Source organism: Rattus norvegicus, chromosome 4 (genome assembly GCF_021556685.1).
Source record: "Rattus norvegicus strain SHRSP/BbbUtx chromosome 4, alternate assembly SHRSP_T2T, whole genome shotgun sequence".
Classification (NCBI taxonomy): domain Eukaryota; kingdom Metazoa; phylum Chordata; class Mammalia; order Rodentia; family Muridae; genus Rattus; species Rattus norvegicus.
The window spans coordinates 89,526,096-89,553,996 of NC_141537.1; the positions used below are offsets into that span (position 1 = coordinate 89,526,096).

Consider the following 27,901-nt stretch of genomic DNA (forward strand, 5'->3'; position numbering starts at 1 on the left):
GTATATCATGGGTGTGTGTGTGTGTGTGTGTGTGTGTGTGTGTGTGTGTGTGTGTGTGTGTGTGTGTGTTTGTTTGTTGGAAAGAAGGCACAATCGATTTAGGGATTAAAGGCTTTGAGCCACTTCTCATTCACTCTTTTGGTCTGTTCTGATCTTTTAAGACTTGAGTTTTCAGCTTCCAAGTCCTGCCACCACTCCTCCCACTTACTACCATGTATAGGGTAAGAGAGTGCAGAGTTTCCTCCATCTTGCATTCTTTCTGGGGAATTTTAGAATTCACTAGAATTGGAGCTTCTTGATGGAAAATCCTGTGGAAAATCACCCAACTCTATTCTAGGAAACCAAAGTGAAGATACCCCCAGCAGCTCATCTTAGCTTCTGTTAAACTGCTCATTCGGGTAAACCCCACTCGCCTGCAGTTGCAGAGAACTACATCAGGATGTGGTTTTTGCCTTCAAAACCCCTTACTCTAAACACTTGATGCTGTACTTGGGCCCCAGATACCGTCAAATGTCTGTAAACTATGTCTGAGTAGTTCTCTCTGGTGGGCATCTGTCATAACCATGTAACAATGGACCTATCCCTTCTGGAATGGTATTAACCTTGCTTGCCTTGGTCATGGTGTTTTACCATAGCAATAGAAAAGCAACAAATACACCTAGAAACTCACACCAGGCAATGATTAATATCACTCACCCACTTCTGAGCATGTTTCGAGTTTCTGGAAACTTAAACCAAAAAGTCCCTGTGCCAAGAAACTGAATGCAGTAGTGATGGGTGGGGCACAGTCAGAGACCTGATCTGCATACTCAGCTGCATTGCAGACATTGTGAAAATTCTTCACGTGTACACTATTAGCACAAGTGATGGTTTCATTTATTGTCCTCCTTTTGCTTCATATGAAGAAACAAGGCTAAAGAACAGTAAAACCTCTGACCAAGGTTGGTAAACTAGTATTTAAATTCATAGTTCTGAATTTACCTCATTTTACCTTCCTTTCAGCTGAAATTAAGCACATGTATTATATTAAGATATAAAAGTGAGAGTATGATATATGTTGCATAAAAATAAAAGGCCACAAGGGCAAATAAAATATAAAGCTGCCTGTTTCACCATAGTATAAGTGCAGACACTATAGGAAGAATCTTATCTGCAATGGGTAGAATATGATAAGGAAATTTTTCTTACTGTGTTTAGTAATTGCCCCATAGTTTAGTTATACCTTTAATGATTTTATTGTGACATGTATTATATTTCCAAAAGCCTTGTGTTAGGATCAGAATATGCAGCTTTAAAATATATTGTTGAGTTCAAGGTAATTTTAAGCAGCTGCTCTCTTCTTCCTACCATTTTTCTATAAGTATGACATAGGTTCACATAGACCACAGTCTCTTGCCTTCTACTAAGGTAGCAGTGATTAACCTCTGAATTCTTCTGTACTTCCTGTTTGTCCTGGACTTGGAACTAGGGTATTTATTTATATTTACAAGTTTTACTAATTGTGCTTTCTCTGTCATTTATTTTCCTTTCACCAAATTGCCAGAATTCTTTTTTCTTTGACTGATCACTTCTCTGACGATCTACTATGCTTTTTTGAAGATGTTGTAGAAGACAAACTCCAAAGTCATTTCTTTGAGGCCTATTCAACTTTGACTATATCTTGTATATATTTTACAATATTAGTAAATTTATACCTGATTTATTATTATTACTCTGTCTTTTATAGGGATTCCTTCCAATTACAAACAAACAGAGGCTATTATTTTCCTCTGAACTTGCAAAGGTAATTTCTTTATAACCTTCACCCAGATCTCTTTCCTGTTAACGATTGCCCTTCCATTGTATTATGCTTGGCACACTCTACCAAAACTCAGATATTAACACTGATAACTAAATTATACACTAAATTACAGCTCTTGCTCAAATTTCTCCAATATCTCTTTGCTTCAGTATTGAAGAACTTGAATTTTATCAGCTGCAGGTGGAAGCAGAAGATATTATAGGAAGGGGCCCCCTGAGTAATGACTATATGTATGGTCCAAATTCCCTCAAGAAGGCATTGTTCAAACTCCACCACAGTATTAGAAAATGGGAAATTCTCCAGAACCTTATTTGTTCACACAATCAGCTATTATGTTTAGTAGGTAGCTACTGATAAACAGAGATGGAAATAGCTGGTCCAGTACCTTGCCGCTCTGCTGTGTTTTCCTGCCCACTACCAGTGGCAGACTGCTTAACTGTGAGCTCCAGGACATTTTTTAAAAAATATTTTTTGATTGTTTTGGCTTTGGTGTAACACTTCACTAGTCAGAGAAAAAAAACTGACTTGTCTATGTGAGCATAGTGTTCACTTTACCCTCTGCCTGCAATGTGTTAAAGCAGCCTGCTAGAAATACCAAATCTGCATGTTCAGCATAGAACTGTCATAAACATAAGATGAAGGGTTCCCCTGAAAGCATTTATATCAGTAATGTGATTCTCAGTCTGTGGGAGAAATGTCAATGATAAAAACGTTCAAACATGGTTAGCTCTATGTTAAGAATCAAATGAAGATGTTGACATAATGTAAATTATATCTCCAAACTAATGTTTATTTGTCTGGGACTTCATGCTGCTCACTTTTTGCTTTCTATCTTATCCTGAAGATGGTTCATCTCTGTGTTTTAAAAAGTGAAACAAGAAAATCCCCTGATTGACAGATACTTTTAAAAAATAAAATTTCTTCTTTGTGTATGATTAGATCTACTCTTAATACATTTCAATTATAACATACGATATTTGTTTAATGTAATTACTGATTTAGAACCTCAGACCTTATTCATCCCTTGACTTATAGCTCCCCATGTACCTTACCTCTCACCACTGGCAACTACTATTGTTCTTTCAACACCTATGAGCTTGGCCTTTTAAGTTTCCATATACAAGGTAGATTGTATGATCCACAAGATGGTTGATTTTTTTTAATAAAATGCTACTATCAGCTTGCTTTAAAATAAAAGGTGAGAAAATTTTGTTACAACTTGATGCAAAGGTACAGCTAGGAGTAGATGTACCATGTATCAGAGAGAAAGAGAGAGAGAAAGAGAAAGAGAGAGAGAGAGGGAGAGAGAGAGAGAGAGAGAGAGAGAGAGAGAGAGAGAGAGAGAGAGAGAACCAGGCAAAGTTCAGTGTCATTATTTTCTATTGCTGATGGGATTTTGAAGTTACACATTTTTAGTGACATTACTCATAAAGGCACTGTGATTGTTTAAAATGAGTGGAGATGATAATAAGAGTGATTTGGGGGCAATTAAGTTTCTGCTTTCCACCTGACAGTTATGCAAATGAAAAGTAGATGAGTCCCATGGTCATGTGATGCTTCAATTAAGAAACCTTTCAGAAAGGACTTTGAATAGTGTGGGTAGGCAATAAAAATGCTAAATTAAATGGGCTCTATCTTAGTTATGTTTCTAGTGCCATGAAAAGGCTTTTTACCAAGAAAACTTACAGAAGAGTTTATTGGGGGCTTACAGTTCCACGAGATTTCAGTCTATGAGAATCGTGGTGGGGAGCATGGTAGTAGGTAGGCATCCATGGCTCTGAAGAAGTGGTTAAGAACTTACATCCTTATGTATAAGTAAGAGGCAGAGAGAGAAAGAGAGAGAAAGAGAGAGAGCAAGAGAGAGGGAGGGAGAGAGAGAGAGAGAGAGAGAGAGAGAGAGAGAGAGAGAGAGAGAGAGAGTCTGGGAATAGTGTGAGATATTGAAACCTCAAAGTCAGGACCCAATGTCCCACTTCCTCCACTTCTTCCAACAAGGCCACACCTCCTAATCCTTCCCAGATGGTTCTACCAACTGGGGACCAAGTATCTAACTATATGAGTTATTCTAATTCCAATCACCACACCCTCCTTAAAAATAACTTTATAGACTTTCCACTCACAGTTTAAGATGCACATTCTGAAAATTCAGCATACCATACCTACAGAGTTGTACAGTGATGGCCCATGTTCATCACTTTAAGAACTTTGTGCCTATCCCCAGTCACTCCATCTTCCTGATTTTAGCAATAGGCACTCAACTGCTGCTGCCTTGTCTTTCTAGGACATTTCATATAACTGAATCGTATAGTAGGTATACTGTGCCTATCTACATTAATGGAACATAATATTTTAATTTTTAAGTTCTCAGATCAAGCTACACATTTATGGGAATGTTTGGTGTTCTGATATATGTGAACATTCTGCAGTGTTGAAATTGGGGTAGAAGTATGTTTCTCTATAAGCACTGCCGGGACTACTTTTAGGAGGTTCATTTATGGGAGCACCTATCAGTACTTTATTCTTTGTGCTTACCTAAGATCTGTTTTATGGTTACATTACACTTTTCAAATCTATTCACCAGTTGATGAATATTTGAGTCAACTTCAGGATTTTTTTAAGCCATAGTGAGTCATGTTCTCATAAATATTTATGTGTGTATATATTTATGCTTATTCATGTATTATTTTACTTTTCTTGGGCAGACTCTGAAGAGCAGATGTGGACGTTTGAATAAGAATGGCTGCTTGGTCAAGAGGGAATAACTACTTGACAAGAATTAAGAGCTGTGTTTTTGTTGGAGTAGTTAAGGCCTTTTTGAAGGATGATTGGGGTTGGTTTGGTGCTGTATATACAAATGCTTCTAAACTTCTAAACCCCAAGATCTGGTTCTGTCCAACAAGTAGATACTCATTTACACCAGCCTTTGTTGTGTAAATCTTGCTCCCCAATTAAAACTTTTGGTTAAGTACAAGTGACTATAGTCACTTATTAGGGAGAATAGAGGTAGGTAGGATTTTAGTTACTGGGCTGGGGATTGCTGGTAGGGTCCAAGAAGAGAAGAAGAGGAGGAAGAAGAAAAAAACAGGAGAAGGAGGGAGGAAGAGAAAGAAGATGGAGGAACAGGAAGTCTTCATCAGATGTTATGGACCAAGTGCATGTGACCAAGTCAAATGCCTCATGAGGACAGACTGACTGATGGGGCAAAAATAACCTGGGTAAGATTCAAACAGCAAGTACTTGGGGAACACAGCAAGGGAATTAACAGTCTAACATAGAGAAAAATAGATCAGGGTAATTCACCTAGTAATTGTGCTAAAGCTAATTTAAAGATCCATAGGACTCTATTTCAATTATTGGAGAGCTAGTTGGGTCATATTAATAACTAATAGAGTTATTAAATAACGTTTAAAAATAGTGTTTACAGGAAAAAATGTGTCACTTGGAGCTGACTTTGGAATTTCAAATGCTCAAGCTACAACCCATGTTTTCTCTTTATTCCTACTGCCTGTGAATTCAGATTTATAGCTGTCAGCTCCTTCAGCATCATGTCTGCCTGTATGCCACTAAGGTTCCTGCTATTCTTTGAAGAATGTTTATAATGGGCTAAATGTTTGAAACTGTAAGCTAGCCCTAATCAAATTCTTTCCTTTGTAAGAGTTTCTGTGGCCACAGTATCTCTTCACAGCAAAAGAAACCCTAAGAGAGAGAAGTTGATGCCAGGAGTGGCTTATTGCTGTGATAGGACTGAGCATGCTGGGTGTTTTTTTTTTTTTTTGGATATTTTTGTATTTTTTTTGAGAAATGTGGAACACTTTGGGATTTTGGACTAGATAAACAATTGGACAATTCAATGGCGATTAATAGGATATACCAGTAGGAGCATGGAGGACAGTCATGCTGAGGATGGTCTAACTGTGGGAGCAAAACTCAAGAAATTTCAGAGAGATAGAATATTAGTATGTGGCCTGGAGACCATTTTGGGAAATAAATAAATAAAGTAAAATAAAATAAAAAAGTGGCTGTCTGAAAATTCTTCCTGAGGCTAAGTTGAAGAGTTTTGTATTAATGGCATTGGCCGAAGAGATTTCAAGGCATTCTAGTACTGACTCTATCATTTGATAATAGTGGTGATTTTTATTAAGATCTATAATGAAAAGGAACAATCTGACCAAGAAAAAGTCTAACCTGTACAGTTTGAGAGAAAAGGAGTGCCAGGAAGTATAATTGAATGAAGTCCAGTGCTCAAGGAAGTTTAAAAAAAAATAAAAAAAGTTTAGAGAAAAAAGCCTGATTCTAATTGGAATAGAATGACTGATGACTTCACAGCAAGACTCCTCCCAACTAAGCTTGCAACTTGTGAAAGGGAATTGAAAAGGGTAGGGTTTGGCATGGTGGTACGCATTTTTAATTTCAGCATCCTGAAGGCAAAGCCAAGTTTCAGGTCAACTAAGTTTAGGCAGTAAAAGAAACTATTAAAACTAGCAATGATTGGGTCATGTTCCAGTTACAGAAAGCAGAAAAATGTGGCAGCTTCTGCAATGTGGATGATTTGGGCTTTAGAATTAAGGATAGAAGAAAGGAGTACCACAATTTCCTGTGCAGCTGAGGAAAGCTGCTCAGGCTGTGGCCAGGTCTGTGTCAGAGATGTTCTTGTATTGAGGACCAGGAAGGCCATTGTGACACTGTGAAGGTGAAGCCCTGATTGCCTTCGATAATCCAATAAGTTGGAGATGCTAGAGTTGTAAGATACCTGTCAAGGAGACCTACTAACTATAAGTGGAATCAGGCCATGAGAGAGAAGTGTTTTGTAGTCAATAAATCTCAAAGGAGTTGAAGATTCAAAGAACACTTTGACTTCAGACATGGAGAGGCAGAGTTTGGAGTTTGCCCTTATGATTTTAGTTTTTGCTTTGATCCAGCATTTCCTCACTATGTTTCTGTTCATCCTCCTTGGAAGTGTAATGCATATTCTGTGACATTGTATATTAGAAGTATGTTATCTATTTTCTTTTAATTTACAGAGAATTACAGTTAAGAGACTGTCATGAGTTTCAGAAGAAACTTTGAACTTTAGACTTTTAGACAGTGTTGGGACTATAATAGATTATTGGGGACTTTTATAGTTGTACTAATGCATTTTAGCATTATGATATAGACACAATTCTTTGGAGAGCAGGGAGTGGAATGTGGTGGTTGAAATATGAATGACCCCCTCCTCTCATAAGCTTATATATTTGGATGTTTGGTCATTAGGGATTAATACTACTTGACAGGGATTAGGGGGTGTGGCTTTGTTGGAGTACCTGTGGCCTTATTGGAGGAACTGTGTCCCTAGGTAAGCTTTGGGACTTCAAATGCTCAAGCCAGGACATTTCTCCTCCTTGCTGCCTATGAATCCAGATGGAGAACTCTCAGCTCCTCCAGCACCATGTCTGCCTGCATTGGCCATGCTTCCTGCAATGCTAATAATGGCCTCTGAAACTATAAGCTAGCCCTAATTAAATGCTTTTCTTTATAAAAGTTTCTGTGATCATGGTGGTTCTTCCCAGGAACAGAATATTGGCCAAGACAGCAGACATCATAGGGTAGTCTGTCCATAAAGAATATGAGTATAATATGGTCTCACTGAAAATGTTTGTGCTTTAGGTTTATCAACAGCTTAAGTAAATGTTTTAATTTTTGGATTTACAGCTACTATCTTGTATAGTTATGGTATCTCAATGTGGCTTTGATCTGCACTTTGCTATTTTTTTCCATCTTTATTAAATTGGGTATTTCTTATTTGCATTTCGAATGTTATTCCCTTTCCCGGTTTCCAGGCCAACATCCCCCTAACCCCACTCCCTCCCCTTCTCTATGGGTGTTCCCCTCCCCATCCTCCCCCCATTACCGCCCTCCCCCCAACAATCCCATTCCCTGGGAGTCCAGCCTTGGCAGGACCAAGGGCTTCCCCCTCCACTGGTGCCCTTACTAGGTTATTCATTGCTACCAATGCAGTTGGAGCCCAGGGTCAGTCCATGGGTAGTGGCTTAGTTGGTTGGCATTGTTCATATGGGATCTCAAGCCCCTTCAGCTCTTTCAGTCCTTTCTCTGATTCTTTCAACGGGGGTCCCGTTCTCAGTACAGTGGTTTGCTGCTGGCATTCGCCAATGTATTTGCCATATTCTGGCTGTGTCTCTCAGGAGAGATCTACATCCGGTTCCTGTCAGCCTGCACTTCTTTGCTTCATCCATCTTATCTAGTTTGGTGGCTGTATATGTATGGGCCACATGTGGGGCAGGCTCTAAATGGGCGTTCCTTCAGCCTCTCTTCTAAACTTTGCCTCCTTATCCCCGCCTAAGGGTGTTCTTGTTCCCCTTTTAAAGAAGGAGTGAAGCATCCACATTTTGGTCATCCTTCTTGAGTTTCATATGTTCTTTTTATCTAATACTACTCAGTATCAAAAACAATGACTTTATGAAATTCATAGGCAAATGGATGGAACTGGAAAATATCATCCTGAGTGAGGTAACCCAATCACAGAAAAACACACATGGTATGCTCTCACTGATAAGTGGATATTAGCTTAAATGCTCGAATTACCCTTAGATGCACTTTGCTATTTTATATTAAACATATTAATACTTTATTGGCATATGTTCCTTGGTTGAATACTACTCAGATCCTTTGCCCATTGTAGATTGGATTATTTGCTTATTCCCTCCCTTTTACCTCCTGGAGGAAAACCCAGTCTCAAATTTTATAGCCATTATTCCTTTGCATTTAAAATTTGCCTTAGGATATTTTCCAGAGTAAAACATTTTCCTTGTTTTCCTTTTTATAAGATTCAGAAAAATGAATTCATGCTGTAGTACTCTTTCCCATTAGAACCCAGAATATTTTTCTAAATTTAACTTGGCAAAGTCAATTATTTTCTAAAGAAGAATCAATTAATCTCTTCAATATGAACGTTAACTTCAAGAAATGAAAAGAATACAGATGAGACACATAGCTGCTAGTTCTTCTTCTTTAGAACCCATAAGAGTAACAGAATGATGTTTTTTGGTATTTGTGAACATCAACCACTGACTTAATTTGACATTAGAATATAAAGACTTGCACATCTATGCAGTCCTATTTAGCTAGGATTTTTTTTTTCAGTTTGTTAGACTAATTTCTGTGACTATTATATATTTTACTTTGAATCTGTTAATTGCATCTCTTATTTGTCTCAGCAATTTTAAAATGTTTCTTACCTCCCCAAAATTTTGAAAACTAGTGATCTGGAACTGTGATTAGTATTAGACTGTATAACATCTGATTTAGGGTCTGAGGATTCTCTCGAGGATATATTAATGAGCTTGAACAAAGGGAACTGGTGACATTTATTTTGTTTCTTAATCTTTATGAGTAGAGATGTGGGAATTGGACTTCAAAATATATTCTATGAACCCTGGCTCTGCCTTTTTGATGGACTAAGAGCAATTCACTCCAATTTAAAATTCTCTTAATGGGGCTAGCAATTCTTTTATCATAGGATAACTTAAAATATCTCTAAATCACACAATAAATTAAAAATATAATATAAAGAGGCTTATCAATGTCAAACTATCAAGTGACTCTTTAATGACCTTTGAATGTATGAAAAACAGAAACTGTTTAGGCAATGATGATTGTCATTCACTGATGAAATATGAGGCTTATTAGGTGATACAGGAGTGGACAGGACCAAAAGTAGGTGTTTGCTAGGTAGGAGGTTACCCTGGTAGGAGCGGGATGGGGAAAGGCTTCCAGAAGACCAGATAAGAAAAATTTACATATCCTTGGGCTTGAAATCACAAGTTGTGCTTGAGAAAAGTTTCTCACTAAGAAGAGAAATCATGCCTGGTTCTTGGAGATGATGAGGGAATGGGTTCTAGAGGAGAAACTTCCACTACTTTGTAAAACAAACATAATTTCTATCAAACAAACATAATTCTAAACATCTATCTTCATACCCACAGCTAAGTACAACAATCATTTCTCATCAAAAAAACATCTCTTTGCAATAAATAGATACTATTGAAGAAAACCCAAGTGATCAAAATAAAGAGAACAACTGATTGTGGGCTGTCCATCCCCAATTCAACTTCTACACCTAAGGCTCAGCTCAGGGAATATAATAGAAGACGGAGGCAGAATGATTGAAGGAGCCTAAGGACTAGGAAATCTGCTGTGAGGTTTGTCTTCTGGGAATGAGAGAGAAGCTTCACTCAGGACTTTCACAATATGGCTGCTTAAATAAGCCCGAAAACATATAATACTGATAGCCATGCTAACAAGGAAGAGGGAAGTGTCATAGGGATCCAACCCTAAACAAAGAACAATGGGCAGTAAATGACTGCAGAGAAAAAGAGTATTAGTATAAAAGAGAGTTTATTGGGATCTAGAGAAAGAGATAGAGACAGAGAAAGGGGAGCAAAGATGGACAGAGGGAGGAGAGAAAGAAGGCAAGAGGATGGCCAGGAACAAATAAGAGAGAGAAAGAGAGGTAGAGAGTATGAAGAGAGAGAGAGAGAGAGAGAGAGAGAGAGAGAGAGAGAGAGAGAGAGCTTTCTTTTACATGCCAGTCAAATTCATATCTGAATGTTGCTAGGTAACTGTTGGGTAGAGCCTAGAGGAAATGACATATACCTCCATTTTGGTTTAATTAAAAATGAGGAACTAGAAAAAAATGAGGAATTAGAAAGAGGTGATGGTAAGACAGAAAGAGTCTTCATGTTCTTTAACTATGTCCTGTTGACTTTGTGCCTTCTAGAAACCTAAGAAAATTGAGATAGGGATGCTGGTCAAGTCCTGGAAGAGCTGGCTATTTCTTGATGTCCACAGTCTGTGGGACCATCTGAGAGTAGAAGCGTTTGTGAAAGCAGACCAAAGAAACTGTGAGTTGCTTCTCTGGAACTGTCCTGGATACATATTTCGAGTAAACACCTGAACTTGGCAAGATGCTGAAACACATATACATATTAGAGGCAGAAAATGCAATTAAGTAGGTTTGGAAATTTGTAACCCTTAGCCCCATAGCATTGGTGGTTAGAGGAGGTGAGTCCCCAAACCAGGGAATCAGGTAGGATTCCCACCCTGTGGAATAGACAACAGGTAGGGAATTGTGCTATCGATTGACAGGAGGACTTATCTGGATGGAGTCCATTTGATCCATAAAAGATAGATTTGAGTGGTTTTCCTAAAGCATATAAAAATCTTTACAAAAGAGATAAATTTGTTAAAAATCTATTTCAATTTAAAAGTATCTTTGACAATCTGATGTTTCTGGTCTGCTCAGGTCACCTGTTGTTGCTCTCAAGCAAATGGGAGTGAAGGGATGACTTCCCACAACAAAGATGGCTGACAGTCATATGACTGCTCTCTAGGAAGATGGCAGTGGGGCTGTAGTTCCACCTTTTCCATCCCTTAGGAAAGACAGCAACCAGTCATGTGTTGTTAACATCCCATAATAAAATGTCAAGTGATTTAAGATTACCTGAGCATAGATTTTTGATTTCTATTTTGGTCCTGGACTTTAAAAACATGTGTGAGTTTGAAAGGGGGGAGCAATATTTTTAAAATAGCGTGAAATATCAATAGATCAGTATGAAATAATTTTAAGTTTATATGTTTAAATAAAATCTAAAAGAAACAACATTCATTTATATAAGCGTGCATTGGATATGTGCTAACAAAGAGACAAATAGCTAGACATACATTTTAAATTAGCTTTTGTTAATCTGAATGGACCTCAATGATTTTGAAATTTAATCATCATATAAAAGCATTTTAAATCAGGGTTGAATTGTATTCATAGCGTGTTGTAGAAATGCTTTGAATTTTTATCACCATACAAAAATTTATATAAATTTAAAATACGAGTTGTGTTACTTTATTAGTCTAAAAGGAGATTTTAATAATAAACATAATTAGGACTAAGAAGTTTTATAATTGATGTTTTATAACAAAATTTTTTTAAAAAATAAGGCCAGAATGGAGAAAAATTAAGGGAAAAAGACATTTAGGATATAACAATTTAAGTGTAGTCAGAGTAAGTTAAGTATAGAAGTTATTTAGATCATTTGTAGCAGTGAGAATTTGGAAATAAATAAAATCTGGAGAAAACTAGTGGAGAGCTCCAGGGCCTGCAGCCATGCAGCCAACCAGTGAGAGGGCTAGAGCAGAGGTACATCCAAGCTATAGTGAAGGATAGGTACTGGGGGTGAGCAGGTCCACATGGGCAGGCTGGGAGCCAGTACAATGTGGAGGGAATGAATCTCAGTCGAATTTAGAATCAAAACACAAAGAAATGATACATACATTTCAGGGGTAGTTTGATTAAGACCAGGCCAGAAGAAACAAGGCTTAGAGAAAAGAGAAATAGAGACTTGTTTTTTATTTCCTGATCACTAGTATTATTTACAGAATTTTGATTGGAAAGATGAATGGATTTAATTTTTTTTGTTTTTCTTTTAAGAGGCATCCCATGAAAGGGTCATCCCTGTGGATGAGAAAGGGGACATGGAGAGTCACTACAGCTGAGTTGAGTGTGTCCCTAGACCTAGAAAGTACAAAAACATGGACACAAGCTTTTCAGTGGATCAACACCACAACTCAACGGGGGTCAGAGCATAGTCTGTCAAGGCTGGGGTCCTGTGCCTGGTACCAGGACTTTTAGGAAGGCAGAGGTGGAGAGCTGAGCTCCAGGGAGGAGTTCCATCCATGGAGATGACTTGAAGAGGAGGATATCAAGAAGAAGGGAAATGGCTCCAGAGGGTCTAAGGAACTGCAAGGTTGCTGCTCTGCAGCTGGTGGGAAAAGGCCAGGTGAAAAGGGCAGGCAGGGTCACAATGGCCCAGGAAGTACTATGAGGATAGGTGGAGTGGGTGGAATTCACATCAGCCTTAAGGGCTGTGGCTGGAAGCATCTCTGCTTGTGAGAGCAACAGAGGAGTGATGGACATTGAAAGGTCAATCCTACGGATTCATGGAGATGCTAAAAAGACTGAAAAGTTTACCTAATTGTTGTTAGTGGGTGGGCTGGTTGGCAGTTGATGAGTTGTAAATGTCCACTGTTGTGTGGTGTGGTAGAAGAGAGAGCATGGGTGGGCCCATGCCAAAGCATTCCCTCTGAGAAATCAGCCAAATGACAGGCTTAGTTTAAAGGAAACTTTATTGGGACTCGGAGAAGGGGATAGAGGGAGAGAAAGGGTGATAGATAAAGACAGAAAGATAAAGGAGAGGGGAAGAGAAAAAGGCTGGCCAGTGACATGTTGGGGGGAAGAGAGGGAGGGAGAAAAGGAGAGAGGAAAGGGGAGAAGGAGAGGAAAAAGGGAAAGGAAGGAGAAAGAGGAAAGAGAGTCTTCTTATATGTGAGTCTAGAGGAAATGCTAACATATAGGTAATGATAACAGAGAAAAAGAGGGAGCAAGGTAGAGTACTTGGGAGGGTTTAGAGGGAAGAAAGAGTAGTTGGGGCAGATAGTGTAATTATATTTAAGTTTTTTTAGAAAATGAAAGAAAGTCCAGGAAGGATGTTGGAGGATAACCAATCTCAGGGTTCAAATTTGATCACCATCAAAGTCTTCTTTTATCAGTTTTATCTCTGTGGATACCATTGAGAACAATCATTTTCCAGAAGATGAGATACATCAAGAATTAATGTATATAGAAGGGAATGAAAAAAATAATTGCCTCCCCTCTCTCTAGAGAATAAAGAGGGCTAGGTTGATCCTGGAGGAGCTTATAAAATAAGGGTTGAGAGCACATGAACTAATCATCTGCTTGCTTGGCCAGGTTCCATGGGTTTGTTTGAGCTAACATAGACAAGTTTTCTGCCTGCTTAATATAGCTTAGCTCATCTGGAACATACCTATGTGTTTAGTTGTCCCTGGAATTTACATAAGGATCTGTCTTAGTAAGGGTTTCCATTGCTGTGAAAGGACATCGTGACCAATGCAACTCTTATCAAGGACAACATTTAATTTGGGCTGTCTTACAGGTTCAGAGATTCAGTCCATTATTATCAAGGCAGGAAGTATGGCAGCATCCAGGCAGGCATGGTGTTGGAGGAGCTGAGGATTTTACATCTTGTTCTGAAGGCAAACAGCTGAAGACTGGCTTCTTCAGGCAGCTAGGAGGAAGCTCTTTTTTCCTACCCCCATGGTGACATGCTTTCTCCAAGGCCACTCCTCCTAATAGTACCACTTCCTGAGTCAAGAATATTCAAACCACTCTCTGCCCCTATATGCTTGTTCAAACATAGGAATCTGTGGGGGCCATACCTAGCCATGACATAATTAGAAATACATTTAGTCCAACTTCAAAAAGTCAACAACAGTTTACAGCAGTCTCAACAATGTTGAAAGTCCAAAGTTCAAAGTCTCTTCTAGGTTCATCCAGTCACTTAACTGTAATCAATCTCCTATAAAATCAAACTCAAAAAGTAGATAACATACCTCCAACATCACAAGATATACAGTACCATTCCAAAACATAATGGTAAAGAAATACTGGACCAAAGTAGAAAAGAGAAAATCAGTTAGGCAAACTCCAAATTCCTTGTCACCATGTCTGATGCTAAAGTGCTTTTCAGATCTTCAACTTTTATGTTTGTTGTCTGCTATTGGCAGAATTGGCATTCAGGAGTAAAAAACTGGACTCTTGGGCTGCTTCTACTCCCTGTTAGCAACTTTCCTTGGAAGGTATCTTACAGGTCTGACATCTCTGACATCTTGGGAAATTCAAGGCAACTTAAACTTCACAGCTTTTTGTTCCAGTGTCTAGGGTCTACACATGATCTGAGCTCCTTCAAAGTGCTTGGGTTACTTCTCCAACTCTGCCCTCTGTAGTTCCAAGATTTACTCCATTGAACTGCTGCTGTTGTTTTTGTTGGTCATGCCACAATACTGGCGTTTCCAATAGGCTGAGGTCTTCTGGCTTCAAGGCTTCACCAAAAGCCTATTATAGACAACCTTCATGGTGCCATGCCTCAACTTCTTTACATGGCCCCTTCAGTTCTGGGCTGCCAATTGCAACTGAGGCTGTACCTTCACCAATGTACTTTCCTGGTCTCTCACAGTACCAAGTCTCTCAGCTGTTCTCCATTACCACTTCACGCCTTCAAAACCAGTACCATCTGGATAATTTTTACATATTACCAAGTCTAGATGCAGCCCAAGGTACTACCTTGGCTCTCTCTGGAATACGGCTTCATTGTGCTCTCAGAAAAATGCTTCCCAGATTTCACTCCAATGATACTGTCTGCCCCTAATTACCACTCCTTTCTTGACTCAAGCTAATCAGCATCAATTGTCCCAGTAGTACCAGTAGTCTATTCTTGATTCTAAATCCAGATTCACATGGCTGAAGCTGCCAAGTTCTGCTGATTGGTGGAGCTAGAACATGGTCCACACTTGTTCTGTTACATTATCACCAGCTTTCTGTTTTCAACTACTTCACAGCCTATGTTTGGCTGTCTTAGAACTTGCTCTATAGATTGATCTTGAACTCAGAAATCTGCATGGCCTTGTTTACTGAAAGCTGGGATTAAAGGCTTGTATCACTATGCCTGCACCTAAGCTTTATTTATTTGGATCTTGCTCTGTACTAGGTTGGCCTTGAACTCGGAGACCTGCTTACCTCTGTCTCCTGGTGTGTGCCACCATGCCTGGGTCTAAACTTTTCATGGCCACAATTCTTCATGATCTGAATGAAAAGCCTGTATCTTTCAGCCTCAAGATTTAGATCACAAGTCTACCCTTCATTTCTGGACTGTAGTTCATTTCATATTAAAAGTCCAAATGAAAACAGTAACCAGGTAATAATGCCTAACATGGTGTAACTAGTTCTTGTTCAACTGCAAACACATGAAAAATAAACTTAGCTGGGTGGGATTTTGCCCATAGATTTTTTTACTTTTCTTCAGAGCTTGCTAAACTTGATCAAAATGTCCTTCATGAGACTAAACCAGAGGACTAAGTCTACTATGGGCTTTTCTGAGACTTTCTTTGTCAATGCAATTAATTGAAATTGCTTCATCTTAGACTCAGGTAGACTATCAGATAAGGGTTAAAAAGTAGCCATATTCTTGACCAAAATATTACAAGTACAGACTCTTGTATTGAATTCTCCTCTGAAGCCAAGCTTCCACAGTTCAAATCACCCTCAGCACAAATATCTTCCACATTTCTACTAGGATAGCTTATTAGGCTCCACTTGAAACATTCTACCATTCTTCAAATCCAAAGTCCCCAAATTTACATTTCTCCAAACAAAAACATGGTCAACTGAGCTGATCAGAGCAACATCCTAGTCCCTGGCACCAACTTCTGTCTTAGATAGGATTTTACTGTTGTGAACAGACACCATGACGAAGACAACTACGACAAAGGACAACTTTTAACTGGAACTGGCTTGCCGGTTCAGAGGTTCAAACCATTATCATCAAGGCAGGTAGCCTGGCAGCATCCAGCCAGGCATGGCACTGAAAGATCTAAGAGTTTTAAATTTTATTCTGAAGGCAAACAGGAGAAGACTGGCATTCTCAGGCAGCTAGGATGAAGCTCTCCTTTCTCACCTCCACAGTTAAATGCTTCTCCAAGAAGGCCATACCTCCTAGTAGTGCCACTCCCTGGGTCAAGCATCTTCAAACCAGCACAGGATCAGAGCTTCCAGGTTGGGTGACATCCGAAGAATGAAGAATTCTACATTAACTTACTATCTCAGATGGTTCAGCAGCTAATAGATACGTCAGGGAGACAGGAGAAAGAAATAATTTCATTGCTCTTGTGGATATTTTTGTAGCTTTTCAAAGATTTACAGATATAATTACTACAATGTTAGGATTAAGACAAAAATAGATGACCAATCAGGTATACTTTGGTTATTGTGTAGATGTATAGTAACTCAAGTTCACAAAGGAGAAAGAATTTAAGTTTTTTGAATTGTATATATTGCCCAAGTATATTAATTTAGGATTAAGTTAACACTTATATATTTAATAATAATTAAACTACTATAATTAAATCCATTGGAAATTTGCTACTTTAAACATGCACTGTTATTTATATATAGGACCCGTGTGGGTCATAATTCAAAATGTGTTACCATCTCTCAGAATCAGTTTATTTCTTTTATTAAGATGCAGATATATTTTTTTATCATACTTGGTATTTTTATTGGATTTTTTATTATTTACATAGATAAGTGATGACACATGAAAAACTAACATTTGAACTTGTGTTTGTTTCTTTACGATTGCCTTTTCTTGTGATGTATGTGTATGCATGAGTATGTGTGTGTAGGGGCTGCATGTGAGGCCATGGATGTCAGATCCCTGGAGCGGGGGTAACAGGCACATTGAGGTGCCTGATATGGAACTGAGGTCCTCATCAAGAACAATGCACACTCTCTTTACTGCTTAGCTACCTCTCCAGACCCTCTATTGCTCTTCATTCCTTCTAATCACTTTACCTACCAGTATCCTATAGCTGTCACTAGTATACACATGGCATTGGGTAGACTGCAGCAGTTATTGGAGCTGGCAGCACATGTATCCATCTCAGTTCTAAAGATGAACATATTGTGGAATGTTTCTGGAGGTGGGGGACCCTGGGAATAAGAGCTTCTCAGATTTCTTTGTCAGATATTTCTGTGAAAAAGCACAGATCCATGGCTTAGTTCCTGCCTAAGGAGTCACAGTACAGACTGTGGAAGACAGGTGCAGCCTGAGCTCAGTGGGAGCTACAGCAATGATCTAGTGAGTGCCACCGGCTAGTCAGCAGAATGGAGAGCAGACAGGAGCTGGCTGCTGAGTCCCACCAACGTGCTCTGGGGGCAGGACACCTGGAGCTTTGTAGCAGAAGGCAACTGCCACTCAATCTGTTAGTTTCAAGCTAGGTCAGGCTGATGCAGTTCTAGGGCCCATGGTGGGCCAGTTCCCTCTTTTTCACAAAGAGAATCTTTCCCAAATAAGGAAAGTTGGAAGATGTATAGTGAGGCCTCAAATTCCAGAGATGACCTCTGGAGAAGTATAGTGAGATTTTCCTTTACTCAGAGGATAGAAACAAGGGTCTATGTATGTAGGTTATTTTCTTTTTCTTGTTTTGATGTGTGATTAGCTACCATTTTAGAGTATTTGTTAGGATTCAATATGAGTCCGATGAACATTTAAGTGATCTTTTGGCCATCTAAGTATCTGGCAAGATAATAAAAGACATCTGAAGAGAGAAAACTAAAAACAGTTTTTAAATTGAAACATAAAAGGGAAGCTTGTGTGTATTAATGCAGCAAGTGTTGTTTTGACATATTCATGGTGCACATTATTTGAGATAAGCATATTCACCATCTCTAACATTTTTCATGTCTATATACTGAAAGCCTTCATATTCCTGTTGTCTGGCCATTTGAAGTGTGCAGCACAGTACTGTTTTCTATGGACACTATAGGACCAATGCTGAATCATAGTATCTGGTCCTATTTAGTGACAACATATTGCCTATTCAATCATAATCAACACTTTCAGGCAGGAGAGATAGCTCAGCTGTTGAGAACCCTGACCTAGGTTTGAATGCCAGTATCTACACGATGGCTCACAACTGGTAGGCTCAAAGGCAACTCTAATTCCCCAAACTACAAAAGGTGCCCATTGAGTTCAACCTGGACTGTAGGATTTCTGAGGATTATATAAGAGCCAGCATAACTCAAAAACTCAGGAAACTGGTTCTTCTCGACCAAAGGTGTCATTCCCTTACTTTCTGGCAGAAGGGACATGTGACTACCCATAATGGTTGTCAGCATATCAGAGCACAAGTTGCTCTTCAGGCTCCCTCCATATCATAAACCCCTGCCACATATTTGAAAGTCCATTGTAACCCTTCTCACATCCTCCCCTGTCCACCCCAGCTCAAAGGCTTCTTCTCCCTAGTTGCTCATTTTTCTTATAACTCATCCATTCTTGCTGTGATCCCCATCTCTCTCTCTTGTCTGCTCTCAACTCTCCCACTATGCTTTCTCTACTCTCTGCCCTTGGCTATCCTCCCTTTTCTTGCAGATAACCCTAGCTCTGTTCAGTTTACTTTCTGTGTTCTGGACTCTTCCTGATCCCTTTGCTCCCCCCACCCCCAGTAAAAACCTTCCCTTTACCAGACCATGGTTGTTATCAATTTATGAAATAATCAACTGTAACTTCAGGTTGAGGGGATCTGATACCATCTTTTGGCCTCTTCCAGCACTGCATACATGTGGTATACAGACATGCATGCAGGCAAAATGCCCATATACATCTTTTTAAAGTTTTTAAAAAAATCAGCAATTCCCAACATTTTCTCACCCTTGTTCCTGTCCCTCTACTTAGCCCCTGGAAACTACAATTGTTCTCTTGACTTCTATGAACTTAACTTTTATTTTCTTTAAGATTTAAGTGCATTTTAATAAGTAGATACTGCTCCATTCTCAGCAAAAATTCAAATCTGGGGTACCAGGAACAAACCAATCATGGTATACTAATAAAAACCATGTAGCATAACATAGACTCAGTGTCACTCCATTTAAGAAGGCAGATTTTCCTTTTGTTATCAAATATCAATTGCAAAAAGCTTCTTGGTTAGGGGTGGTAGCTTTTTGTATCCCAATCGCTCTTTCAAGCTGGGATTTTTGTCTGGTTTGAATTTGTGCATGTCACTTATGTGCTATTACAGTCTCTGAACTCATGTGTGTATCAGCTCTGTTGTATCTAGAAAATTCTGTTTCCCCAGAATTGGCTAACACAACTGGCTCTTACTGTCTTTCCCCCCTTTTACCACATAGAACTGTGTATCTTGAGGGGAGGAATGTGATGAAGAAATTTTACTTGGACTGAGTGTTCCAAAGTCTCTTATCTTCAGCACATTGTCCAGATGTGAATCTCCTTTAATTATCATCTATTGCTATAAGAAGCTTCTCTGCTGAGGGAATACAGCAATATGCCATTAAGAATCCTTCTATTGCTTTGGTCATTTAGTAGAATAGTAGTAGGTTTTCCTCTGGGCCTATGATCTGTCTTTCTCAGGTTCTTGACCTCATTAAGTTGCAGGTATGGGTTCTATCTCATACAGCAAGTCTTAAATCCAACAAACAAACAAACAAACAAACAAACCAACCAACCAGCTGGTTACTACTGTACATTTGTTCCTTCTCAGAATTACAGAAGACCATGGGTTTAGAAAATGACTGAAGACTTTAAAGTGCTATTTCAGAGACATAAAACAGGATGTTGTAAAAACTGGAAGTAAAATGATTTAGTTACTTGTAATTTGGGATGAGATGATTTTAGATTAATACTTGGTTGTGGCTCCAGGCTCCCTTTGGGTCTCCAGACACTGCTCTACACCAGGTAGATAAGGATAAAGTGGAGAAGGGAATGGATGGGTCAGCAGGATCCCAGTCTGGCAGTGAAGCCAGGGAAAGAAAGCCTTCTCTGAGGATTTTAAATTTACAGCTCTCTTACGAAGTTCAATGAAACAGTGTGTGTGCATGCACTTTATTCAAAATGAAACACGGGATATATTACATATATTTAGAGTGGGAAGGGGTTATTTTTAGAATAAAGTTTCACGGGCTGTGGAATAAGATTCTGGGGATACCCCATTTGCATGGAGAGTCATTCCAGGAATTTGAACCTGTAATTTCTGTCAAGAACTATGTGCCAGGCCACAGGTAAAAGACTGGGGATCAGGTTCCCCAGATCAGGCAGCGAAAAGGAAGCCTTGCTAAGAAAACAGAGTTTTCCATTTTTCACCATGCTCAGGAAAGTTGTCCAAACATGACAGACTACAATCTTAGTAGTAAGGTGCAACACTTCTTGAATGATTAATTTATATATATATATATATATATATATATATATATATATATATATATATATAAAATCGAACAGGAATCTGCCTCCAAATAAGTATCCACATACAAAATTAACACACAGATGCCAAACTTTATGTTGCTTTTATTTCTCCATTGGATCTGTGGGTCAAGTGAGGAGTCAATGCTTATTAGCAAGATCAGTTTGCAAGGGACTGCTGTAACCTAGAAGACCTGACCAATATTTTAAGGTACATTTGGGCTCACAGTGCAGCTGGCAGTGATGTAGAATGAAACCCACTTGGGTTCAGGTGTTTGCCTCATGAAACTTCTAGAACCTCATCTGTAAGCACAGACCTGACCATGTCAGTATTGCTAGATGTGGTGGTGAGGGGTGATGGTGACAGTGAATTGAATCTGAGTATTAAAACTACCAGAGAAGTCACAATGTGGTGAAGAGGATAGGTGTGCTTCTCAGTCCAAAGACTGGAATTTGTGTCTGAAACTTGAGTCTAGCCTACTGACCTGCAGGTCTATACCAGATGCAGAACTGGCTTACAAGCTCTATCTTTTTGGGCTCTCGCCTGGGTCTAGAAGTTTAGCTTCTACCAGGTTTTTGAGTAAAAGGTCTTACCTTGTGACACCTGGCTCTGGGCTTCAAGACTTAGCTCCATGTTAGCTAGGCATGTGTATATTGCCTCTTCATTTTGCCTCTTTATGTTGGAGCAGGGGTGGTGGTGGTCAGTAGCCTGGCCAATAACTCAGTCTCTGGGTGCTAGCCTGGAAGTAGGGATCAAGGGGCTTTCTCCAGGACTAGGGTTTCCTGTAGCACATCTGAGATTGTGGTTCATCTGTAAGGTCTCCCTCTCTGGAATGGAAAGTGACTTCCAAGTATAGGTGCACAATCTTTAAGTGGATGTCTGAGGTGTCTTTTTCTTCCCTACCTGCTGTGAATGCCTGGTGGCAATGGGAGATACTGAGCACCTCTGAATGAAACAAACAAACAAACAAACAAACAAACAAACAAACAAAAAGCCTTACACTGAGCACCATGGAGAGATATATAAATGGCATTTATACTAAAAAATTTTGAGTGTGTCGGTTTTATATCAATAAGTATTGATGTTACAGGGTCATTTTTTTCTCCACTGACATCTGGTATACCACTACTCTGAGACAAAACAGTGAACCCCTTACAGAAAGAAGCTTAAAATTATCTGAGGGCCGGTGAGGTAGTGTGCTAAGAGCATGTTTAGTTCTCAACATCTAAATTAGGTGACTCACAAAACCTATAATTCCAGCTCCAAGGGATTATATGCCGTCTTTTGGTCTCTGAGGGTGTCTGAACAAACACACACAATTGAACATAAATCTGAATAAATATATTTTGAGTCAGAGACAACTTTAGTGACTGGTTCCTATCATGACTTAGGAAGCCAGCATCCTGGAGGCTCATTTCTTCACATTTTCTGTTATATTTGTATCATCATAGCATCTTGTGCTATTTCCACATATACTATTTATTTAGTTCATTTATAAAATGGGCTTTTTTTCTTTCAATGCTCATTCATAAAATGCTTTTTAAGAATACTATATACTTAAAATTGTGATATCTCACGATGATTTTCAATTTCTAAAGTATATCATTTATAATCACCACTCTTATGTGCACCATAAGAATACTTATAAACATTCGGGATATTATGCAAATTCTGCCTGGTGTCTTAAAAGATGAACTCAACAGGCAGGGTTGGGGTGTTTCTACCTCCCCAGTGAAACGAAACATGTCTGTGATAGCCCGCTTTACATTGCTTCATTGTGTGATTGACATACCCAAGACTTTTGCAGAGTAAGAACTGTGGGCCATCACACCTACATCTGCTATTAGTGTTTGGCTTAATCCGTTTCAGATTCTAGGATTCAAATTCTGTTGTATTTAACAGTGTACAAAAATTCTACCAATTATAGGCAGAAATGGAAATAATACCTCAGATTGTCTTTAGTAGATATGGTCTATCTTTACATTTTTTTCCTCCTATAAATATTTTATTTGTGCTTAGAAGTTGCAGTTTTCGTACTATTAACAGAAAATACACAACAAAGCCTTCCTAAAAGTGAAGAAATAATTATAAATGTTGGGAAAGTTGGCATCTTTAACATATTTATAGACTTTTACTTAATACATACTTCTTTGGAAATCACTTATTTTTACAGGCTTTAACACCTCAAGTCTCTGAGGAGTGAGCACTTCAGCTCTTTACTGTCTACACCCGAAAGTGAATGCTGGGTCATTCGGAAGGGAGACCCTTCAAGCCCCAGCCTCCTCATCACTCTGAGACACTACTGGTGTACTACTCTGCTCCTTCCCCTTAGGATGTCTCTGCTGAGGAGATATCTTTCGGTAGCTTATTCTCTTTGTTTTTCCTGAAGCTTCAAATTATGTTTCAGATTTTTTTCTCTTTTTGCTTTCATTCTGTGTGGAGGAAACCAATTCACCAAATTCACAGGGAGCTCAAAATTTAGTGTTGGATTCTCAAAATGCTCTCTACATCCTGAAGTACATACACACCACAGTCACTGAAGTTGTTCTGTTGTGGAACTTTTGGATTGGGCCCTCTCATAACATCTTTGGAAAGACTTCTTTTGCTTCCCTTTTAAACCTCCCATTCCACTTCTAAATACTCTTAGAATTTTGACATTTGACAGAGAAGGGCCTCTGAGTGAGTCCATAAGTAGGATACAGGTTTGTTTATAGACAGTAGGCTTTAAATGCCACTGTCCTATTTCTGAATTGTAGTTTTCGTTAGCAAGGAGTCCATCATCACTGCTATCATCTGGGCTATTCTGATCTTCTGAGAAATCAATAAGCTCATCATCAAGCAGGTTTCCACCTTCTGCTGATTGATCTTATTTTGCTTAAGGCATCTGGGTGATGTGAAGAATTTAAGTATTCATCCTGGAGTTCATTCTGACTTTCAGTTCTATCAGAAATTTCCTGGCATTCAGATTCTCTGTCACTTGGCTCTTCATTTTCAATGATAGCATGCTTTTTTTTTTCATGCTACACTTCACACTGTATGTGTTTCTCCAGTGACAAGGCTCACATTCTTCCTGTGCAGCACTCAGTTACAGCTAAGCAATGCTTTCTATTTAGCATCTTCTTAATCACAGGCTTGGCAGCAGAGTTCTGTGAACAAGCATCCATCTCACTGGCAGAAGAAACATAACTGTCCTCTGCATTTCAAGTTTTTTGCATGACTGCATTTTCATGGCAATGAGGATTAGGTTGTTATTTTGTTTTTTTTTTTCCAAAACCCAATGTGCAGCTTCATTAGGGGGAACAAAAAATAAAATTCTTCTCAAAAATATATACATGTTGAGTCCATGTTTTTACTCTCCCATGCCATTTTTGTTGTATCAACAGATTGTCTCACAATTTCTCCTCTCTTTCTCTCTCTGATTAAGGCGTTTATAGAAAAAAGAACTGAATATATGAATTTGGTCAACTTCTTCTTTCTTAATAATAATATCATCTAAAACTCTCCTTCACTTAGACAGTACAGGTCCTCATTAGTAACAGAAATGCCTCCCTTAGCTGGAGGTATTGGATATACTATCAGTGTTTCTGCAGCACCAATGAAGACTGCATGGCTTTCTCCACCAAAACACTTCATCATCAAAAGAAATTGCAATTCTTATTTGATTCTAAATTGTATTTTAGATTCAAAGGACACAGTTTTCACTTAGTTCTCATTTTGCAGACAGTTTCCTTTGATGCTCTCCTCATAGCTTCTTGTATAGGCAACAAGTCTGCTACTGACTTCTTAAAGAGAAAGTTTTGCAAAAAGTGGAAACATTCCTTATACCAATGTCAATAATGACACTTTCAAAGACCATGTCTGCCTGATGATCAAGGTCAGTTTGAAAAATTAAAATAATGTACTGTTCTTCTAAACTTGTTATCCTGTTTATTCCTTTACAATCCATTCCAAACTTTTATCTTCTTTACTCATCTGCAGCTGCATTCTCAGGTTCTGATAAACTGCTGGTATTGCCTGAAGAAACACTACTGGTAATTTATGGACATTACACCATTCACATTTAGTTAGATCAGAGGTATTTAAAATAATCTCTGCAGGATCACTTTCTAGTCCATCTAGATGTATCTCGATTGACTCTAAAAGAAAAAAATTACAGGCTCTACCAACAGTCAGAAGAGTGTTCCAACTTTTATATTTCAGCAGTTTAAAATGACACTTTAAAAGTTTTGGTAACTTGGGGGTTGGGGATTTAGCTCAGTGGTAGAGCGCTTGCCTAGGAAGCACAAGGCCCTGGGTTCGGTCCCCAGCTCCGGGAAAAAAAAAAAAAAAAGTTTTGGTAACTTAAAGACATAGCATGAATTAAAGTTCCATAAGTGTTTACTTTACAACCTTTTAGAACTGTGCTGATGGAATTACCAAGCTGATCCTTCATTCTTGCTTTTCTTGGTATGACAACGGTATTTAATTCGGACTCTGCTGGATTGCTTCTAGGTTCCTGCTCTGCTCTGCATGTATTTGCATTTACTGCAGTTGGACTTTCCTAGTAGATGGTGCTGGGGAGTAGCATGCTGAGTCAGCAGGCTCTCTCTTAGTCCTGTGGTCTTCATTGTCATCATCACTGGACAAAATGATTGGATCACTTAAATCTGACATGCTTGTTCTTCGTTCTTTCAGGTTTGTGATTTTAGGTGTTTTTCCATCAGGTATAATGACTTTCCCATTTGTATGTATGTAATTATGTCTGCTAGCATCATAGGTGAGCAAAATACCAACTGGAATCTTATCCACACTGTTCCCATAAAATTTCTTAGCTGTTATTCCTGTGTTTTATAATTTGTCCTCCAGAGTACTCATGAATTGACATTCTTAGCAATGGTCCAGTAGATTCACTCAAAGTTATGGTTTGTTGGCAATTTCTTTGCAAATCATGATGAAAAACAATACCACAACTTTGGCTTTTGGTCTGATTTTCTCTTTCTTTTCCACGTTTGGGGCAACATTCACGCTGTTCAGAAACCTCTAAATGGGTTAAACACTACTTTGAGAGAGGGGGCAGAGGAGATAGCTGGTAAAATTTCTTATTTTCAGACTCTACACATGATTCCGTATCATCAGTTGTTTTTTTTTTTTTCATTATATGGTCTCTATCTTTGCCATGACTTAACAATATAAGGTTGTTTTCAGCTTTGTGGACATGAGGTGGTTATTCTTTCTTTTCGGTCCTGACTGCAGTAGTAGAATAGTTCAATACAGTACAGTAAGGTCAGTACTATGTATCAGCTTCATCAAATATCTTCTTAGACTTCTGAGCTGCCGTATTGATGGCCTGGCATCTGTACCTGGGCATTATGAACTACAGTTTCAGAACATAATGCTGTATGTAGTTTGTGTATATTTACTCAGTTTCTTATTGTTGCTTAGCATGTAAAGTCCAATTAGGTTGCCTTTCAAAGTTTTTTTTTAAGTAGCAACAGTGTCAGATCCTTCGGTTTAATTTGATTCCCTTTATGTTTCAGAATCCTCATTTTCTACACTGAGTAAATTTGCCCCATCTTTACCTGCATCTTTTTTCACTTTCGTCTTCATGGTCAAAGCTCCAATTATTTTTAAAGGCTCCATCCATCTTAGATTCTGATCTAGTCAAAGCTTTCAGAAAAACACCCCCAGCACTGCCACTCCTCTTGCAGGCAGCCATGTTCCTCCTCCCACGCACCTTCCTTCCTGCACCATGGCAGGCACCACCAGGGTGCTCTCCGGTAATGGGGGCCGTGCGTCTGGAGGGAAGCAGCTGCAGGGTGGCAGGCCTCAGGCTCGACTGTCCGCGAGGGGAGCTCGCCGGCCAGGCCCCACAACAAAAGCGGGCTGAAGTGAGGCGGTGAGGCCCAAGGCCTGGGCTTCTTCTCCTCAGAGGCCTACCAGGGACTGTGAGCGGCGGCGGCGCCTCTTTCATGAAACGGTTCCCCTCCGCACACGACTCCCCATCCATCGCCAGCGCCGGCCTCCGAGAAGCTCCGCTCCGCCGCTGGCCCTGGAAGACGGAGGACGGAGAAGGAAGCGAATGCTCACACGCCTCCTGTTTCCCAGGCCTTGGCTCCACTCCCGATTCCGCGACCATCAGGCGCTCATGACCCCTCGCTGCTCCAGCAATGGCCACAGCTTGCCCACCCCGCCTCGGCTTCAGAGCATCAGCCCAGGCTTCAGAGAATGTCCATGTGGACAGGGTGGTCTCTGCCACCCACCTCCGCGCAATGGTCACCACAACCCCTATCCCCCGCCCGACTCCCCTTCTCTGCCGCTGCTCCCTCACATTTTTTATGTTGAGAATTCATCAGCTAACTCACATACCGCTACTTATTTCTTAGGAACTTCTAACATTTTTGCACAGAAATATATATGATTTAATAATTAAAAATATTTAAAAACTGCCCTCCCACTTTTATCAAAGTAAAACCTTCAAATAAAAGAAAGGAGTGATTTCATCATTCATAAATCTCTAATTGATTTAGTTCTTAGACCATACATTTGTCTAGTATTACTAGGATCAGTATCTGTAGACAAGAATTTTACCTTACAGCAATGGTTCACAACCTTCACAATGCTGCCAGTCTTTAATACAGCTCCTCATGTTGTTACTCCCCACCATAAAATTATTTCATTGCTACTTCATAACTGTAATGAATTGTAATTTAAACATCTGATCTGAGACCCCAAAGGAGTCACAAAACACAGGTTGAGAACCATTGTCTTAAAGTGTAAAGAACATCATGTCAGGTTTCTCTTCTATTAAAAATGCTTGTGATAGAATTAATAATGTATAGCTTCTAATAATCTTATGAATTACTTGAAAATATCCTTCAAGCTTACTCATACATTTTATGAGTTGCAATTGTAAAGTTCATAAAAATTTAACTAAATAATCATAAAAATTTAACTCAATAATTTTTAAAAGACAAGTAATAGTAGAAAGAAACCTTATCTGTGTAATATCATTTGCTAAAAAAAAACAAAACCTTAATTTGTGCAATTGTACTTTAACTGTCACACAAATAAATCTCATATACATATTGACAACAATTAATTCCAGAACTGCGAAAATAAAGAAAAATATTTACTGAAACTAAAGTCAATTTTTCTTTACTTGAGAAAAAGAAAAGAAAGATCTGGGTTTTTGGAGGCTTTGTATACAAATAAAAAGATTCTTATTCTTTCATAAGCTTGTTT

General features: G+C 39.0%; 1 long non-coding RNA gene and 1 pseudogene across 3 annotated transcripts; one reads left to right on the forward strand and one right to left on the reverse strand.

Moving 5' to 3' along the window:
* Window positions 1-815: 815 nt before the first annotated feature.
* Window positions 816-27,887, forward strand: LOC147994880 (uncharacterized). Of its 2 annotated transcripts, none has more exons than XR_015686629.1 (3): window positions 816-941; window positions 1,727-1,783; window positions 4,504-6,055. It is a non-coding gene; the product is annotated as an uncharacterized LOC147994880 (long non-coding RNA). The 2 variants fall into 2 exon arrangements; XR_015686630.1 differs by lacking the exons at window positions 1,727-1,783; window positions 4,504-6,055 and adding exons at window positions 25,172-25,354; window positions 26,197-27,887 and having other exon boundaries at window positions 821-941.
* Senp6-ps1 (SUMO specific peptidase 6, pseudogene 1) lies at window positions 22,928-26,795 on the reverse strand (annotated as a pseudogene). Its single transcript, XR_015686628.1, has 3 exons — window positions 26,000-26,795; window positions 25,005-25,914; window positions 22,928-24,897 (listed from the first exon to the last, which is right to left on the reverse strand). The product of XR_015686628.1 is annotated as an SUMO specific peptidase 6, pseudogene 1, transcript variant X2 (transcript).
* Window positions 27,888-27,901: the final 14 nt, after the last annotated feature.